The sequence below is a fragment of the Rhinopithecus bieti genome, unplaced genomic scaffold, assembly GCF_001698545.2.
Source record: "Rhinopithecus bieti isolate Rb0 unplaced genomic scaffold, ASM169854v2 scaffold_35615, whole genome shotgun sequence".
Classification (NCBI taxonomy): Eukaryota; Metazoa; Chordata; class Mammalia; order Primates; family Cercopithecidae; genus Rhinopithecus; species Rhinopithecus bieti.
The window spans coordinates 188173-207375 of NW_016815179.1; the positions used below are offsets into that span (position 1 = coordinate 188173).

General features: G+C 38.3%; 1 protein-coding gene across 1 annotated transcript in view; it reads left to right on the forward strand.

Annotated features, from left to right (window-relative positions):
- Positions 1 to 19203, forward strand: part of MKX (mohawk homeobox) — an 81283-nt gene that overhangs the window by 33958 nt on the left and 28122 nt on the right. The gene's annotated exons all lie outside the window — the stretch shown is intronic.

The following is a 19203-nucleotide window of genomic DNA, read 5'->3' on the forward strand; positions in this document are numbered from 1 at the left end:
GGAATCTTCCCTGCCTGCTTCATCTCCCAGGGTCTCCAGCCTCACAGCACCTCACTGGCTCTACTCTTCCCCCTCCCACCCTTTCCTGTTACCTCCTAATTCCCAGTTGCCTCAAAATCCCTTGTTCTTTACCTGTAGTGTAACCCAGGTCTCTCCAGCTTCAACTCCCAAATTCTGTTCCATGCTCAGATCACTTATTGAGATGCTAAGCAAACTTAAGGGGCTTTCTAGGTCCCCTTCCCCTTCCTTATAAGGTGTTTGGGACATTAAATGGTAGTTTATTTTCTTCATACACACCTGTTTATAATTGTAGGAGTTTCAAGGATTCCCTAAAACATCACCCCCCTGGCTTTAGAATCCCGTTCGAAGACAGCAATGGGAGTGACTGGTTTTCTTGGATCTGTGAGTTTAGAGCTTTATTCAGGTTCCTTTTTGGAGCAGAGTTGATGATTAGGGACAGAGCACTCTTTTGACCACTCCAGAGCTGTATCCAAGCCACAACAGCTGGTGTGGGGCACCACGGGATCCCATGCTTATGGTCCTGCCTGTCCCCTTCACCTGGCCAGTCTAGAAGCAGGGAGTGATATGGAAGCTTCTAGGAAAAAAGAAAACAGGTCAGTTGATCCAACAAAAATCTACCTTGGTTAATGCTTATAGTCTACCTGCTTCTTGTCCTTTATGGAAAATGATAACTGTTTTATAAGAAAAAGTGAAGGATGGACACAGTTGTTCATGCCTATAATCCCAGCACCCACGAGCAGGAGGATTGCTTGAGGCTAGGAGTTCAAGACCAGCCTGGGCAACATATCGAGACCCCATCTCTATAAAAAAAAAAAGTTTTAAAAATTAGCTGAGCATGGTGGTGGGTGCCTGTAGTTTTGGCTACTGGGGAGTGGCTGAGGCAGGAGGGTCACTTGAGCCCAGGAGTTCAAGGCTGTAGTGAGCTATGACTGTGCCACTACGCTGCAGCCTGGACAATAAAGCAAGACCCCCCCCCCCCAAAAAAAGAAAATAAAAAGAAAGAAAAGAAGGAAAGAAAGAAGGAAGGGAGGAAGGAAAGAAAGAAAGAGAGAGAGAGAAAAGGAAGGAAGGAAGGAAGGAAGGAAGGGAAGAAAGGAAGGAAGGGAGGAGGGAGGAGGGAGGAGGGAGGGAGGGGAGCAAAGAGAGAGAGAGAGAGAGAAAGAAAAAGGAAAAGAAAAGAAAGAAAGAAAAAAATGAAGAAGAAAGAAAGAAAGAAAGAGAAGAAGCGAAGGACAGGAAGCGAAGGAGAGGGAAGGGAAGGAGGAAAAAAAAAAAGAGAAAAAAACGAACGCAAAGGCGAAGAAAAAATAAAAATAAAAAAAGTGACAATTATGAAATAAGAATAAATAATGATATAAAATAGTATTTTAAAAGTAGATCGTGCTTTTAGGAAAGAAGTGTTTTAAAATATTAGTATATTTTTAATTTGATTTAAGTTTAAAGCTATGTTATTCTGAGAGATGCATTCTTTTCCCAGTGATAAAGCTTCTTTTCTTGTTGATGGTCTGTGACTTTAAAGCACTGTTGCCTGAGTATTCTAGCACATCTAGTTTTATTCATACCTGTGATTGGATAGTACAAAATAATTATTATCATCTTACTTGAAAAGTAATGACATGATTAGGCTAAGATTGAACATGTTTCTAAAGGAAACTCTTGCCAGTCCAATGATATGACTTATAAATATAATTGGGAAGCACAAATGTTTAAAAACAAAAACTGGCTGAGCACAGTGGCTTACGGCTGTAATCCAGCACTTTGGGAGGCTAAGACAGGCAGATCACTTGAGGTCAGGAGTTTGAGACCAGTCTGGCCAACATGGTGAAACCCCGTCTCTACTAAAAATACAAAACTTAGCTGGGTGTAGTGACTCATTCTCTAGTCCCAGCTACTTGGAGGCTGAGGCACAAGAATCATTTGAACCCAGGAGGTGGAAGTTGCAGTGAGCCAAGATCGTACCACTGCACTCCAGCCTGGGTGACAGAGCAAAACTTTATCTCAATCAATCAATCAAAATAAAAAATAAAAAACTAGCAGAAGTATGGAGTTAGAGATAGACCAGAAATGGAATTAGACCCATTGCTAATTCTGAAGTTGTGTGGAAATGTAGAAATTCTCAAATTGGGAATTGGCCCTGCCCATGCTGCCCCCAGAGGAAGAGTCCCTTCTGTGAGCCTTAGGCTTTAGCTTACTCTCTGATTGATCTATTGGAGGACATCGGGGAGTGTGTCCTTCTTATGCTAATGCAGAAACTAAAGATAAGCTGGTGAGAGGAGGAATCCTGTCCTTGTGACCAGTCAGTAATGAATCCAGAAGAGGAACTTCCTTTAAACCAGAGATCAAGAATAGGAAGCAAAGCACATGGCCACAAATCAGGCCCTAGCTCATCTTCAACTTTTTCATTGCAGGACAATTCTAGGAATCTCTGCTTCCACAGGAATTCTATAGGAAACTATGATATCTCTGTACTTCTGAGGCATCCTCAGAATTCACTATGTCACTATGAGATTTAAGGAACAGCCCACAGAGTGGTTCACTTGTTCATTCTGCCTAGAGAGCCCTTAGAATTGTGCTGTTCGATATGGTAGCCAATAGCCACACGAGGCAACCCAGCACGTGAAATATGACTAGTCTAAATTGAGATACGTTTAAATATATGAGAAAAGAAAGCATGGAAAATATCTCATTGATAATTTCAATACTAATCACATGTTAAAATGACACTATTTTATATATATTGGGTTAAATAAAATATTTTATTAAAAATACTTTCATCTTTTTCTTCTACTGTAAGTGCATCTACTAGAAAATGTTAAATTTCTTACGTGGTTTGCATGTAGCCCACATTATAATTCTATTGACAGCACTGCCTTAGAGTCATGGGGCTTGCCAAATGGTGGTGGTGGGAGGAAATTTATGGAAAGGGCTTTTATTCCAACTCAAAGAAGAGGCATTGAGAGGGAAGTCAGAGTTTCATTTGGCTTAAAACTGGCTGATATCCCTTTAATCCCACTCCAGAGGGGCACAGAATCTTCATCTTCAGGAAGCCCTGCTGTCTTCATGGTCACTCACGCATGGGGAACAGAGCCACATCCTCAGATCAGCTCACCCTTGTTTTGTTATTGTTACCAGTCCTACCAGAAATCAGTGCAAAGAACTGTTTTTTTCCCCTCATTAAATGTCGACTACCCTACAGTACAGTCGTCCCTCCGTATCTTGGGAGGCTTGGTTCCAGGAACTTACCCTGCTTCTGCCACCAACCAAAATCCACAGATGCTCAAGTCTCTTATGTAAAATGTCATAGTATTTGCATGTGACCTGCACACATCCCCCTGTATCCTTTAAATCATCTCTAGATCAGTTATAGTACCTAATACAATGGAAATGCTATGGAAATAGTTGCTATTTTTAATTTATATTTTTTGTATTGTAAACTGTATTTTTTATTTGTGTTTTTTGGTTGTATTGTTGTTTGTTTGTTTGTTTATTTATTTATTTATTTATTTACTTTTTTGTTTTGAGACAGAGTCTTGCTTTGTCGCCCAGGCTGGAGTGCAGTGGCACGATCTTGGCTCACTGCAACCTCTGCCTCCTGGGTTCAAGTGATTCTCCTGTCTCAGCCTCCAAGTAGCTAGGATTACAGGTGCCCACCACCATAACTGCCTAATTTTTTGTATTTTTAGTAGAGATGGTATTTTGCCATATTGGCCAGGCTGGTCTCGAACTCCTGACCTCAGGTGGTTCACCTACCTCAGCCTCCCAAAATGCTGGGATTACAGGTGTGAGCCACCGCACTTGACCGGTATTACTATTTTTTATTGTTTTTTTTTTTTCCAAATATTTTTCAATTCACTGTTGGTTGAATCTGCAGATGCAGACATGGAGTTCCAACTGTATAGATTCTGTCTCATTCATCCCTGGTACCCGACATATTATCTGGCATATAGTCGATTTTTTTAAATTATTTTTTGAAACGAAATCTCCCTCTGTCACCCAGGCTGGAGTGCAGTGGCGTGATCCTGGCTCACTGCAACCTCTGCCTCCTGGGTTCAAGTGATTCTCTTGCCTCAGCCTCCCAAGTAGTTGGGACTACAGGTGCATGCCACCATGGCCAGCTAATATTTTTATTTTAAAAGAGATGGGGTTTCACCATGTTGGTCAGAATGGTCTCGACCTCCTGACCTTGTGATCTGCCCGCCTCGGCCTTCCAAAGTGCTGGGATTACAGGCATGAGGCACCGCACCTGGCCTATAGTTGATTTTTTGATGTGTTAAAGAAATAGAAAATGTATAGATGAATAAATGAACGAATAAATTAATGGTGCACAATAAACCATTATTAATTTCTGTGGGCTCAGGTATACGGGAGAAGGCTTTGTCATGGTCAGTGAGCTAAACCAGGGAAAAACAGTGTGAAGTGAGAAGTAAAGTACTTTTTACAATGGGTGAGATACTTGCCAGGATGCACCAGTGGTCGCTCTGAGTTCTCTACAGCTAGCATCTCTTGTGATTGTTTGGTGTGAATGCCATACTGGCTGTTAAATATTTCAATATTCTCTGATTGGAAGGATTTCTTAGTTTTTTTTTTTTTTCTTTTTTAATTAAAACAACTAAGAGAGGTAACAGTTTCCTTCTTTAGGAACAAAATGTAGAAGAACGTTATTTAGAAAATGTATAAAGGTTACCATCTCCCACTCTCCCATTATTTTAAGGATACAAAGTTGGCTTTGGTTTAACCTATTCATTTCTGATAGAATAATGCAGAGACCTGTTTAATTTCATCTGCACGTGTATGATGTAAGTCACTGTACTTTCAAACAGAAGCATTTTGTTTAGAGGATATAAGCTTCCATTTAGAAAATATGCTTTTAAAAAATAAAATGCCCTTAAAACACAAATGGATTAGCTAGAGGAACATTTCAGTTTGGGTGGAAGGAAAGTTCTATTTTATTTTCATTTTTCTTTGAAATTCAAAACTTACCAAGTTAGCTTTGCAGAATTAACCTATACTTAGTGCCAGTGGATGTTAAGTGTTGCCGCCAGTAACTGTCAGAGAGGATGCAGCGATGTGGACGCAGGGCGGCAAACCTGGAAGCGGCTGAATTTTTATGTTGTTTTTATTAATACCTCTCCTTACCACAGCTGTGCTGGGTTCCCACATCCTCATGTTGTCCCCTAATTACCCAAGACCCAACCTTGGGCATTACAGACCTGATTTCTTTAAGAGATACCCACATCCACTACTTTTTCCTGGGTTACCTTACCCAAGGCCAACTTTCCAAGTTAGGCACAGTAGCATGGTGCCTAGGGTCCACGAAAATGTTTCAATTTCAATTTTTTAATCAAACGAAAAATGAATATAATAATAATGAATACATCATAAGCCTGGATTATATGCACCTATATACCAATGCATTTGTAAAATATCATTTTAATTTTTTTTTATGTAGGAAAGGGCACACCAAAACACAAGCACTAGAGCCTACGAAAGTCATAATGCAGGCCTGACCCCACTTTTTTAATCCCCTGGGGCACATCTTTTTGTTTTCCAAAGGGACTGCTTTTTGTCATCTGACAGTTTAGCATCCTAATAACATGCTGTATGCTAAAGTATTAAATTAATATCTCCCCATCAGTTCGTCAATCTGTTAACAAATAATCATTGAGAATCCTTTCTGCTGTGAGTTGGGGCTGACGCAGTGACCAGGACAAACAGTACTTTGTGGTAGATGAGCACAGAACAAGGAAGTGTGCAAAATGCTACACAGAAATACAGCGTGCATACAGCACGGGACAGAGAGATCTCATCTAAGTACATCTTTAAAATATTTAACTTTTATTGTGTTCTTACAGAGATTCTTTATGGATTTAAGAGCAAGTATAAATATAGTTTCTTCTTTTCCCCTCTTTTATATAAAAGGTAGGCTATTCAACTTAACAACAAAAAAACCAAACACCTCAATTAAAATGAGCAAAGGGCTTGAATAGACATGTTTCCAAAGAAGATATACAAATAGTTAATAAGCACATGAAAAGATGCTTAGCATTACCAATCATTAGAGAAATGCAAATGAAAACTACAATGATATACCACCTCATACCCATTAGGATGGCTATTGTTAAAACACACACACACACACACAGAGAGAGAGAGAGAGAGAGAGAGGAAGAGAGAGAGAGAGAGAGAAATTAACAAGGGTTGGCAAGGATGGGGAAAAATCAGGATCCTTGTGCACCGCTGGGATTATAAATGGTACAGCTATGGAAAACAGTACGGTGTTTCTTCAAAAAATTAAAATTAGAGTTGTCATATGATCCAGCAATGCACCTTCTGTGTACATACCAGAAAGAGTTAAAAGCAGGGACTGAAACAAATATTTATATACCCATGTTTGTAGCAGTGTTATTTATAACAATCAGAAGGTGGAAGCAGCCCAATTGTCCATCGACAGAAGAATGGACAAGCAAAATGTGGCTTAAAGAGGAAGGAAATTCTGACACACGCTCCAACATAGATATACTTTCAAGACATTGTGCTGAGTGAAATAAGTCTGTCACAGAATGACAAATATTGTATGGTTCCACTTGTATGAGGTACCCAGAATAGTCAAATTTATAGAGACAGAAAAAAAATGGTGGTCACCCAGGGCTGGGGGAGGGAGGAATGAGGAGTAATGGTTTAATGAATATCAAGTTTCAGTCTGGAAGGTGAAAACATTTCTGGAGATGGATAGTGGTGATGGTTGCCCAACCATGTGAATGTACTTAATGCCACAGAACTGCAGGGTTAAAAATGGTTAAAATGATACATTTTATGTTATGTATATTTTACCACAATTTTTTAAAGGAAGCCTTCATCAGAGCAATTTCAGATCATACAGGCTGCTAATGGGCTAGAATTATCTGTCTTTGATTTGGACTATGATGACTAGTGTATTTATCTCATAGCCAGAAAAAACAATAGTGATAGCCACAGTTTATACTGTATCGAGATACTAACAATAAAAAAATTACTCTGTTTTACATTGTTAAAAAAGGTAGCATATGGCTAGACATGGTGGCTTACACTTGTATTCTCAGCACTGTGGGAGGCTGAGGTGATAGGATTGCTTGGGACCATGAGTTCAAGACCAGCCTGGGCACCATAGCGAGACTTTGTCGCTACAAAAAATTTAAAAATCAGCCAGGCATGGTGGTGCACACCTGTAGTCCCAGCTACTCGGGAGGCTGAGGCAGTAGGATCAGTTGAGCCCCAGAAGTTTGAGTCTGCAGTGAGGTGTGACCGTGCCACTGCACTCCAGCTTGGGTGACAGAGTGAGATTCACTCTGTACAAAACAAACAAAAAACAAACAAAAAAACAGGTATATATCCCTTTACTTTGAGATTTCAAATTTAATAATGTGTGCTAGAGATGTTTCCATAATAGCACATGGAGAGTATGCACATTCTTTTTCTTACAGCCACATAGCATTCAATCCCAATTCCAAATCGCTCTCTGTAGGTTCGGAATCAGTTTGCACTCTAAGGATGGGAATTTTTGTTTCCTTACAGCCTCTAGATGCAGTGTCATGAAACTCATTAATTATTTTATCCATCTGATTGGTGAAGAATGAGTCTGAGCATCTCTGTATGTTTAAGGGTTGTTCATAATTCCATTTTCCTGTGCACACATATTCATATTGCTTTTGATAAGGACTCTCATGGATAATGTTTTATTAATTTGAACAGCTCTTTATGGAGGGAGATGAGCCTTTAATATTCATTAACAAATATTTTGCCCAAGTTAGTTATATGTCATTGTACATATTTATTTTAATGAAGATTTTTTTTCCTTATGTAGCCATTTTGAAATGTCATTACACTGATTATTTTTTATAGCTTCTAGAATTTAAGTGATAGCGAGAACTTCCTCATTTTAAAACTTTAAAGGGAGTACTGCAAGTTTTCTTCAAGGATTTCTATGGTCTCAATTTTCACTTTACATCTTTCATCAATTTGGAATATCTTAGTTTGAGGTATAGTATAATATGGTGTGACAAAAATGTCCAACTTTATTTTTTTCCACACAGTCACCCAGTTATTCTAACACCATTTATTGGCCAATCTTTCTTGTCCTCCCTAATTGGAAATATCATATTTTAAATTGAGTTGGTCTTGTCTTTCTATTCTCTTCTATTAATTTTCTTTTACTCATAAAACTTTTCCTATGCAGTTTTAATTGTGGAGGTTTTAGAATATGTTTAATGTCTGGTTGTGCTTATTCTTTCTCATTGTTCTTTTTTCATAGTTTTTCTAGCCAGTCTTGCTTATTTTTGCATATTAACTTTAGGGACAACTTGTCTATTTAAAAAAACCTTCTGTTATTTTAATGAAATTGTGTTACATTTACAAAGTAATTATAGAAAATCAATATTTCTAGGATGTAGAATCCTCTTATCCAAACACTTGGTATGTCTGTTCATGTCTTCTTCTGTCATTTTTAACAGTGTTTTAAGATGTTCTAAACTGGCCTTGAACATTTCTTATAAAATTATCCATATGCATTTTATCTGTTTTATTGTTATAAGCAGGTCCTTTCTTCCATCGCATTTTCTAACTGCTTTTTATAAAAGAAAGCCATACATTTCTGTATATTAATATTGTATTCTGCTACCATCATAAATTTGCTTATCATTTTGGTAGTCTTTTAGTTTATTTTTCTGTGTTTTCTTGTATTTTACTACCCTCATAAATTTGCTTATCATTTTGGTAGTCTTTTTTTTTTTTTTTTTTTTTTTGATACAGCATCTTGCTCTGTCACCCAGGCTGGAGAGCAGTGGTGCGATGTCAGCTCACTGAAACCTCTGTCTCCTGGGTTCAAGTGATTCTCCTGCCTCAGCCTCCCGAGTAGTTGGGATTACAGGTGCATGCCACCATGCCTGGATAATTTTTGTATTTTTTAGTAGAGATGGCGTTTCACCATGTTGGCCAGGCTGGTAATGAACTCCTGACCTCAAGTGATCTGCCCGCTATGGCCTCCCAAAGTTTTGGGATTACAGGTGTGACCCACCAAGCCCTGCCAGCTTGGAAGTCTTTTAGTTGATTTTTCTATGTTTTCTAGCAATACAATCATATTTGCAAAGAGTGATGATTTTACCACCTCTTTGATTTTTTTTTTTTTTTTTGCCATAGATGTCTTTCTGTAGCTTATTACATTGAATTATATTTCCATTGAACTTAGTGGTGTTATGTAAGTTGCTGGCCTTTGAGTTTCAATCAATGCCTGCTCAGATTATGGTTTTAGACTTGGAGGACCTGGGTTCCAATTTTTCTCTCTGCCACTCACTGAAAAACATTAGGTGAAACATTTAACTTCTCTGATTTTCATTCATCTCTATAAAATGAAGGCAATACAAATACCTACCTCCCAGGGTTGTTTCAAGTTTCCAATATGAGAACGATGGAGAAAGCACTTAGTAAATGTGCTATATAAGAATTCCTTGTTATTCCCATTTCCTCCATTTCCTGCTTTTCTACAGCACTCTTTTAGGAATTATAAAACTAGACTTCCCTTTGTGGTCCTGCGCCTTTTGTAATTCCATTTTCTACATATACATCCAAGGCTGGAAAGAATAAAGTGTTTTTTGAACGAGTGAGCAAATTCCTTTGCTGACATTTAAGCCAAAAGTGTAATTCCAGAACCTGAAGCTTTGTGAAGCTAGAAGAAAATGTGTGGTGCACCTCTTCTTGTAAAAAATGAAATAAAAAATGTTTAGCTGTACCGGTCGGCACTTCCTGACTGACCTGTGAAGTGATGTGTGCCTGGGATGTTGGTGTATTTTGTGGGTGTTGGTCAGTTCGTGGGGAATAGAAGTGAACGCAGAAAATATAGCAGGGATTTTGCGCAAGATTGTTGGTTTGTGAAAACTTTCCTTTACGCGGCCGGGCCACCGAGTCCGACTTTGGTGTAACGACGAAAGGTCCGATGAAGGTTTGGCATTAGCGCGGTTAAGTCTTTCTGCGAACTGTAATTCGTGAGTCCTGGTGAGCTGGGCATTAAGAATGTATCCTGTCGTCTGGTCCTTCTCTTGAGCATGTAAATTTGGGTAAGAGAATGAACATGCATTGTCTATGAGATAGACAGTGGTTCGTTCCTTCACGCCTTAGATCACAACACGCTGCCTGATAGCCTGTGACTGAATGTGATAATAACTTCGGGTATGGTAAGATGTTGTACTTCCTTTGAAAAATGGAGCTTCCATACTAGTTCTGTGCAAGTTTTGTGTCCTGGTCCCAATCTGATAAAGTTTCGGCAAAGTTTCTTTTCACTTTGTAAGAACCGCACCCACAAGTGGCTTCACTCCTTCAAGGTGTAGTTGACATGATCAACTGCCGCCCTGCACCGTTCCCATGCAGGCATCTAGCGTTGCAAAGCTAATATAGGGCCATTGGGTATGTCCTGTGTGTTCCTAACCAGCACTAACCTTCCTATTTAGGAAGCTCTGCTCTCTAGGATGCGTCGCATCCCAGCTGGAAAGTTGTCTTCCAGCACGCAGCCCCTTCTTTCCCTTTGGCGTTCTGCGCTATCAGCCCTGGCTTGTGGAGATGCCTTCTGCGCTTTGTTGTGACCGCTTCAGAAGAGAGTTTCTACCCGTCATTTCCGGGATTAGTTCTACAGCAACTTCAATAGGAGGAATTGTGCGCCTTTGGTGGAAGGAGTGGGTATCAGTTTTGCATTGAAAGTTACATGAGGTCCTTAATGTATTTCTCCTGGATGATTGGTAGGAGGAGGACACTTCTAGTTCTCCAGATGGCTGTGGATCGTTTAGCTGACCTGTGAAAGGAAAGCACGATTCTGAAAACCATTGTTGCCTTTTTTGTGTGGTGTGTGCGTGTGTGGGTGTATCATATTATATACATGTACAGTTTGAAAACATATTCTGTCTTTTTGTGTGTGTATATCATAGAAGCACTATCACACAAAATAACTCCTGTAGAACTGTCTGTTTCTATATTATATATTATAATTTATATGTATATATAATTCTATATATAATTATATAGAATATGTATATAGGTAATGAACTGAATATAAATAGTAAAATAGTAAAATATACATGATCATATATACAATATACAATATTATGATTAATTATTTTAATATACCAAAGTAATTTTATGTGTATAGTATGGTATACATTTTGTATAATATATAATTATTACAGTTAGGATGTTTATACTATATATGAGGAATAAACATATAAGATATAGATATATAATAACCTTTATATATTTTTATTTATACATCTTTTACATATAATATATTTAATCTTATATACTTATGTACTTTATATATATTATATATAGTAAAATCTGTTACATTTCATAATCTTATACATATATATATAAAATCATCTTTTGTGACTCTCAAAGCTCAAACATAATGAGGTAAAATCATGTGAGAATGTGCTGTGTGCCGTGATGTGCACTGCTTCAGTTCTTTAGAGGGAAAGTCCTTTGAAAACCCTTGCTTGTTAAAACATTAAGTAGCAATTGTACCAACAGTAGCAGTGCCATCGTTTATGTTAGCTAACTTCACAGAGTGCTTATTAAAGCAGATTTAGTAAATTAGAATAAAAGTCAAAATAGAAACAATTAAGCGAATCCATTTAAAACTTAACCCCTTTGTAGACATAGCCTGAACTGCTAGAGGCATCCAGCCTAGGAAATTATTTGTGGCTACCTTAACAGACCACTACTTCAAATGAAGGGCTTCATCCCTAAGTTTATTCAATAATAAGATAGGTATATACACCTACTATGTACCCACAAAATTAAAATTTTTTAAAATTATAGAACAGGAGTCAGGGAAGACAACGTGTTAATTTTGGTAGGGGAAAACATTTTATTATTGTATAATTTAAAATGAACAACCTAGGAAATGAGAGTATGTGCTTAATGGATGATTTTTTCTCATTAAGTAAACTTCAGAGGACACAAACCACCTTCCTCTTGTTCACTACTGTATTACTAGCTGTTAACGAAATGCAATGAAAATCTGTTGATTGATCGGTTTATTGATTGATCACTAGGGAATATAATAAGTACTTCCACCTTTGAAACACTCTTAGTTTAAAGAGGAAAGTATGTCTATCTTTTGTTATATAGCTATAACAGCAAGCAAAGAAAGCATGAAGGGCCAGAATCGATTCTTGGGTAATGAGGAACAGGCTCTATTCAACGGAAATGGTTTACATTATTCCAAAGGCACAATTTTGCATTTAGTGTAAGATACAGTGGTAAAACATTGAGCTTTTGCTTTTTACCGATAGTGTAAACATTACTCCAAGATGTAGTCTCTGGAAATAATTTAGTTAACTCTTATTTTTATATGCATGTTCTCTTCTGGAGACTTGTTGCAAAAATTGATGGAAAGTTATTTTCTTTAAGTGACAGTTTGTTTACAGAAATTCCTTGAAATCTTGATGGTTATTGAAAAGACTGAAATAAATGTTGCCTGAAACTGCCTGTTTTAGGGCTACTCCACACCTTCCAAAGTAATACCATACTTTGTTAGTAAATCATCTAAAATCCATAAAGGTCATGGAGACTGCTCCCTTTGTAAAATGAAATATTTATGTTTCAATCCCAAAAACATATTGTGAATCATTTTGTTGTTTTAAGTTGAGGGTACATAGTAAATTATTCCAGAATTATGGAGGCCAAATGTCATTCCCTCCAAAAGTTTGTGTAACATCTATTTATCTGCGGGCAGATGACTGCTCTCTGTAATCAGAGGCAGACTTTGTCAAGTTAAGTCTAAGTAAACACAGCTGAACATAAGCAAGTTGGACTACAAGGTTTTTCTGAGCTTTGCCAATAGCATATGACCTTGAAGAATGCTGACTTCTTACTACAATCTGCTTTCCATGGAAAGAAGAATTTTTTTTTTTTTGGTTTCAAATTAACAAGTGATGATTAGAAGCTTGTTACATTCTAATTTTTAGATGAAAATGAACATCACGCATGCACCCCCAAAGACCATCTTTCTGAGGGAGTTATTCCCATGTTAGGGAGCTGAATTTAAACTAGGAAGGTGCATGTGGAAGCCAATTAAATGGAGTTTCTTTCTATAAGAAAGCCTTTTTTGTTGCTGTTTATTTGTATTTTGCAGGTTTTTTTAAAAAAAAATTTGTCTTTGTGCCATTTCGACAGATTACAACTGTGGTTCCATATGCCAATAGCAAGTGAACTTTATCAATGTATTCATTCTTCATGAAGCATCTGTCCTCAATAGGAAAGGAGCTTTGTGTTGTCATTGACTTTTGGTTTTCAATAGAAATTCTCATTAACTTCTCTGCACTTTCCACAAGTCCCTTTTTTTCTTCTCCTTTTCTTTTTGACATACATGTTTCTTTTCAGTCACTGAATACCTCCTTCTTTTAGTCTAGTATGGAGTCCAATATTAAATTTTTAAGGGCACTTTGTGGCTAAAATAAAACTCCTATTAAATATTTCATGTCAAAAGGTGGGACTTTAAGTGAGAACTTTGGTAAAAGATGGATTAGTAGAGATTTGCCTTGAGACTTCTAGTTTTTCAATATTCTCTGACTGGCTGCTCGCCAGACAGATCCTCTGTTCTTTCTGTTTCTTCACTTAAGGAAACTATTACTTTCTGCTTCACCCTTTGGGTGTACATTTCTTTCTAAGAGTAAATAGAGTATGTATTAAGGATGTGTGACTAATAAATATTTTTAAATAATTCATCTTTCAAGACTTTGGCATTTTACACTTTTTAAAAATCACATGTTGAATAATATTAGCTGAGCATATGGAAAAATATTTAGATCTATGTGGTAAGATATTACACTGTAGTTTGATTTATATAAAACTCTTATTGATTGATTGATTTACATACTTCTTTTCTTCTATATGCGACTGACTTTCCACATTAAAAGGAATGCATTGAGGAGAAAATATCAAAACACCCTGTCTTTCCAAATATGTTGCTAAGTAATTTTGCATCGCAGTTTTCTTTTTGCAAAGAGCTGCATCAGACATCTCTGAGTACGTCAACAGCTACACAGGAAGGTCCTGAAGACACCACATACTCTCAACACGTCCAAATCAAACACTTTATGTCCTGCATCCTTCAAAGTGAAGCTTGGCCTTCTTCCTTGCCCCCCTTCCTCAGACAATGCCATTGCCAACCGCCCAGTCACCCAAGGCAGAAATCTGAGAAACATTTCAGACTCCCAGCTCCCATTCCCCCAACTCCATGTGGTCAGTCCACAAGTCTCTCCTGTAAATATCTCTCGAATTTTGCCTTTTCATCCCCCCTGGCTACTCCCTCAATCCCCAGGACTCCTCACGTCTCCCTTGGGCTCCTGCCATGATCCCACCTGGCTCCTTCAATCTGGTCTTCCACTAGGGCAAGAGGAATCTTTCCAACATCCAAATCTGATCCTATTATTTAAATATTAGCAAGTGACTCCCCGTGCCTGTCAGGATAGAGTTCACTTTCCTTATCTTGGCACACAGAACCACAAATCCCTCAACGTCTGGTCTCTGCTGATCTCTTTTGGTTCATTTTCCAGCTGTCCTTTCATATTCTTCATTCATTTCAGCTCAAATAAAAACTCAAACATTTTCCCAGAGGAGTCAAGACATTCTACTTTCATACAGCTCGCCCCTCTCCTTGGGTTGCTCTTCTCCATCTGTTCATCTCAGTAACTCCTGTTCACCTTGACCTTAGGCTGAGGCATTCCCACCTTTTCCATGTCTTGGCACTTAGATAATGATAACATTGGTTGGGAACACTGGCAAGACCAGGGCAGGCTGCCTGATGCTGGAAGCAACTACCTGGAGTCTCTTCCCTGCTGCCCCACTGATGTCATCTTCTTTAGAGCAATTTTCATGACCACTGCCTCCTTATCCCTGCCATTGCTCCATCCCGCCTCTGTTCCCACCATACTTACTACAATGAGCTATTGCCTTTCATTTATCACAAAGTGAGCTTCTTTGTGATGAGATCCATTTGCAATTTGTATTTTGAGGGCCCGTCACGTGCTCGGTATACAGTATACATTCAGTAAATGTTTGCTGAATAAACCAATGAACCTGTGAATAAGTAAACAAAGACAACATGGAGAAGAGCAAATTCTGTTGTACTTGAAATGAGAAGATCTGACTTCTAGTGCTAGCCCTATTGTTGGCTAACAATTTGGCCTTGGACCTGTCAATGGGCTTTTCTGAGGCTCGATTTCCACTTATAAATTGGGGATTGTTTTGAAAATAATGTAAGTGTGCACAAAAAAGAAATGAGATAAGTTGCAGGTTTGTGACTTGAAAAACACTCCCTAAATACTGTTATTATCATCACAGGTTATATTAAGGTGTCCTGGCCCTTTGTTATATCAAAAAGGGGGAGAAAGAGGCAACATTCTGCATGCAAAGTATAGTTTTCCATACAACACTCACAAAAAGATAATTTGGTTTTCATTTGAATAACTTCAGATACATTGTAATGTGATTACATGTTCCCTATCAAAGTGCCGAGCATCGAAGGATGACAACAATAATTCCAAGGAAAATCGAATATTCTTCCCATTCAGCAAGGCAGGGCGAAGAAGGTTTGGGATTGTCTGCCTATTTGTAAAATACCAGGATTATTTGAAAACATATATACATTCTTGCAGCAGTAAATCTGAGAATTTGAGGATACCAAGTATACTGGTTAAGGATGAAGCAGTGATACAATTCAAGTCTTTTAGGTAACACGTGGTCATTTTGTGAAAAGAATAGGTATAACAGTTGTGAAAAGGATGAGTATAACAGTTAGATCCTCATAGAAAATTCTTACTAACAGATTAGAGAAGTAGCTTTTAAAATTGGGAATTTCCAAAGGTGTCCCCACATTCAAATGCCATACTCTTCTTGGGTAAGAACCTTTACATTTAAAACTTTTCTGCAAGCCACTAAGAGTAAAACACTGTCACATACCTATATGATTTAGTGGGTGATTTACATATGATGCTAGTTCATGCACCAGCTCTAAAAGAGAAGAGAAGACTAGCTGCTGACATAATTTTGGAATTAGCCTTGGTATGCACGTTCTTACTCTCGGTGAAGATTCCATCCTAATGTTTTGCGTATTATGGCTAGTAACCAATTTAAGTGACCTTCTCCAAGGAGTCTCTAAAACTGGAATCTTTGTAATATGCAGCTTGTGCTCTTTTGATAATATTCCACACTCGAGCATCAATCATAGACATAACATAACTGCCCTTGACCCAGCTTAGGCGATTCAAATACAAAAACTATTCTGGATTGTTGCGTTACTTGTTTTCTGTTCCATTTCAAGATAAATCTTAAAAGTTTGCTGTCACTACAAAAACAGAATTTGCAATTGTGGAGTAATTATTGCTGCAGCTCATTGAACGTTACTGGGTACCCGGTGTCTGACAGTGACTACTTCTAATTTTCACAAGAGTCCCAATTGTTTGCTACTCTTATATCTATTTTACAGATGAGAGAGAGAGAAAAAAAAAAAAAAAAGACTCAGAGAGATTAAGTAACTTGCCCCAAACCTTTTTGAATAAAATCCCAGCAGAACTGGGATTCAAACCCCAGTCTCTGAGGTCCCAAATCTATTATCTTTCCAGTTCAACTTACTGTTTGAGGAATAGAGTGTGGTTAAATTTGTACTGATTAGCAGTAAACAGGTGTGTTTAATTCAAGATAAACAACAACGACAAAAAAGGCATGAATCCTACGAGAGAGCCGCTTTAGGAATTCAAATAGCTAATAGGTTATTATTTTTCTGTGTGCCTTTGTAACTACTAAAGTCAGCGTGGAATTTCCATTTGAATACTTCTTCAATTAATCATAAACTCCCAGTTGTAAAGTAACCTTTTGATACATGCTTCCAGCCCTTGTCCCACACAACTCTCATTACCCTTTTCTTCTTCAGTATAAAAAAATCATCTTTTTCCAACTCTGGCCCACTTTCTGCTTTTTCTATTTTCTTTATTATCGTTATGATTAGTCATGTGAATAATTAATTAAATGCATTTTTACCCTTAGTAGGGCCTTTCCTCATCCCTCATCTCTCCTGTCTTTATTCTTTCTCCATGAGCTCCTAAAAGTCAACACAAATACAGACTCCTTGCTCCTTTCACATTGGAAATATTTTTCATTTTATGTGCATCTTCCTGTCCAAATAAGAGTCTATATATTAAATTGCCTAACAAACCATCTATCTTGTAGGATGATTTTTATAAACCTCCTAAATTAAACTGAAAATTGGCTGGATAATAGAACTGGTTACTGAGTGCATGGAAAATATGAGATTCTTCTCTTTTCTGTTAAGCCTTACGGAGCATTTATGCTTTCTTATCTCCTAGTCTTATCTTATGCTGTGGGCGGTGTAATTAACATTGCCCAGAGGCCTGCGACAGTGGCTCGTTTCTTCGTGTGTGTTGTGTCATGCCTTGTTTTCAGCTCCCACTGTGGGTGGCCTGGGAAGGAGCATTTCTCCTTGTATGTTCAGTAGACGTCTTCAGCTCCCTTGGGTTGGGACTCGTGTGCAAACCACATGCAACACAGACAGTGGCACACTACTGCTGGCCATTAACTGGGAGGGGTCTAACTGGGCAGACATTGAAAATAATAGGGGATGTCAGGAGCAATGGTGCTGGGGCACCTTTTGAGGCTCAGAGGTCCTCACAATTCCTGGTTTCTTGTGAGAAACCTTCTGCCCTTGAATGCAAGGCTGGCTTCTCAACCCCTCTTGCTTCCACCTTCTGAGTGGTGGAAAAGTAACTAGAACTACCACACACCTGCAGGAGCTTGGGACTCTTGCAAGGAATGGAGGGTTTTCCTGGCTGTTGTTAAAAAAAAAAAAAAAAAAAAAAAAAGAGGGCAATTTGTTTGTGCTTCTATGATGAAACTATGTAGTCTGTTTATCTTGTGTACGAGTGCCAGGCTTTTTTGTATGATCCTTTGATTCAAGGCAGTAACTACTATCTGTTTCTCATTGCTCATTCACTATCTACTTCTGGATGCCTGGAGAGAATTTAGAATTGGGAGATTAAACTTTTTTTTGTTGTTGTTGTTATGAGACAGAGTCTCACTCTGTTGCTCAGGCTGGAGTGCAGTGGCATGATCTCGGCTCACTGCAAGCTCCACCTCCTGGGTTCACGCCATTCTCCTGCCTCAGCCTCCCGAGTAGCTGGGACTACAGGCATCCGCCACCACATCTTTTTTTTTTTTCAGTAGAGATGGGGTTTTACCATGTTAGCCAGGATGGTCTCAATCTCCTGACTTCGTGATCCGCCTGCCTCAGCCTCCCAAAGTGCTGGGATTACAGGCATGCGCCACCACGCCTGGCTTGGAGATTTAATTTTTAAAGCACTTTGGAGTATGTGTAGTATATTCCAAAACCAAACCCAAAAGGTATAGATAAATGGATCTGGTTTGTCCTGGAAATGTCGTGTTTGCTTCCTTTTCTCTCTCTCTCTTTTTTTTTTTTTTTTTTTGTATTTAAAAATAAATAATTTATTATTGACTACCGACACCCTGTTATACTATCAAAGACTAGGTTATATTCATTCTTTCTAACTACTTTATTGTGTCCCATAGCTATCCAACTTCTACTCACCCATTCTGGCACCCTCCCCAGCCTCCTGTAACCACCTCTGGTAGCCATTCTTCTATTGTCTATCTCCATTAGTTCAAATGTTTTAATTTTAGCTCCCACAAATAAGTGAGAACATATGAAGTTTGTCTTTCTACACCTGCTTATTCCACTTAACATAGGATCTCCAGTTCCATCCATGTTGCAAATAACAAAATGACATGCTTTTGTATGGCTGAATAGTACTCCATTGTATACATGTACCAATGTACCACCTTTTCTTTTTCTTTCTTTTTTTTTTTAATTTTATTTTTTTATTATACTTTAAGTTCTAGGGTACATGTGCATAACGTGCAGGTTTGTTACATATGTATACTTGTGCCATGTTGGTGTGCTGCACCCATCAACTCATCAGCACCTATCAATTCATCATTTATATCATGTATAACTCCCAATGCAATCCCTCCCCCCTCCCCCCTCCCCATGATAGGCCCCAGTGTGTGATGTTCCCCTTCCCGAGTCCAAGTGATCTCATTGTTCAGTTCCCACCTATGAGTGAGAACATG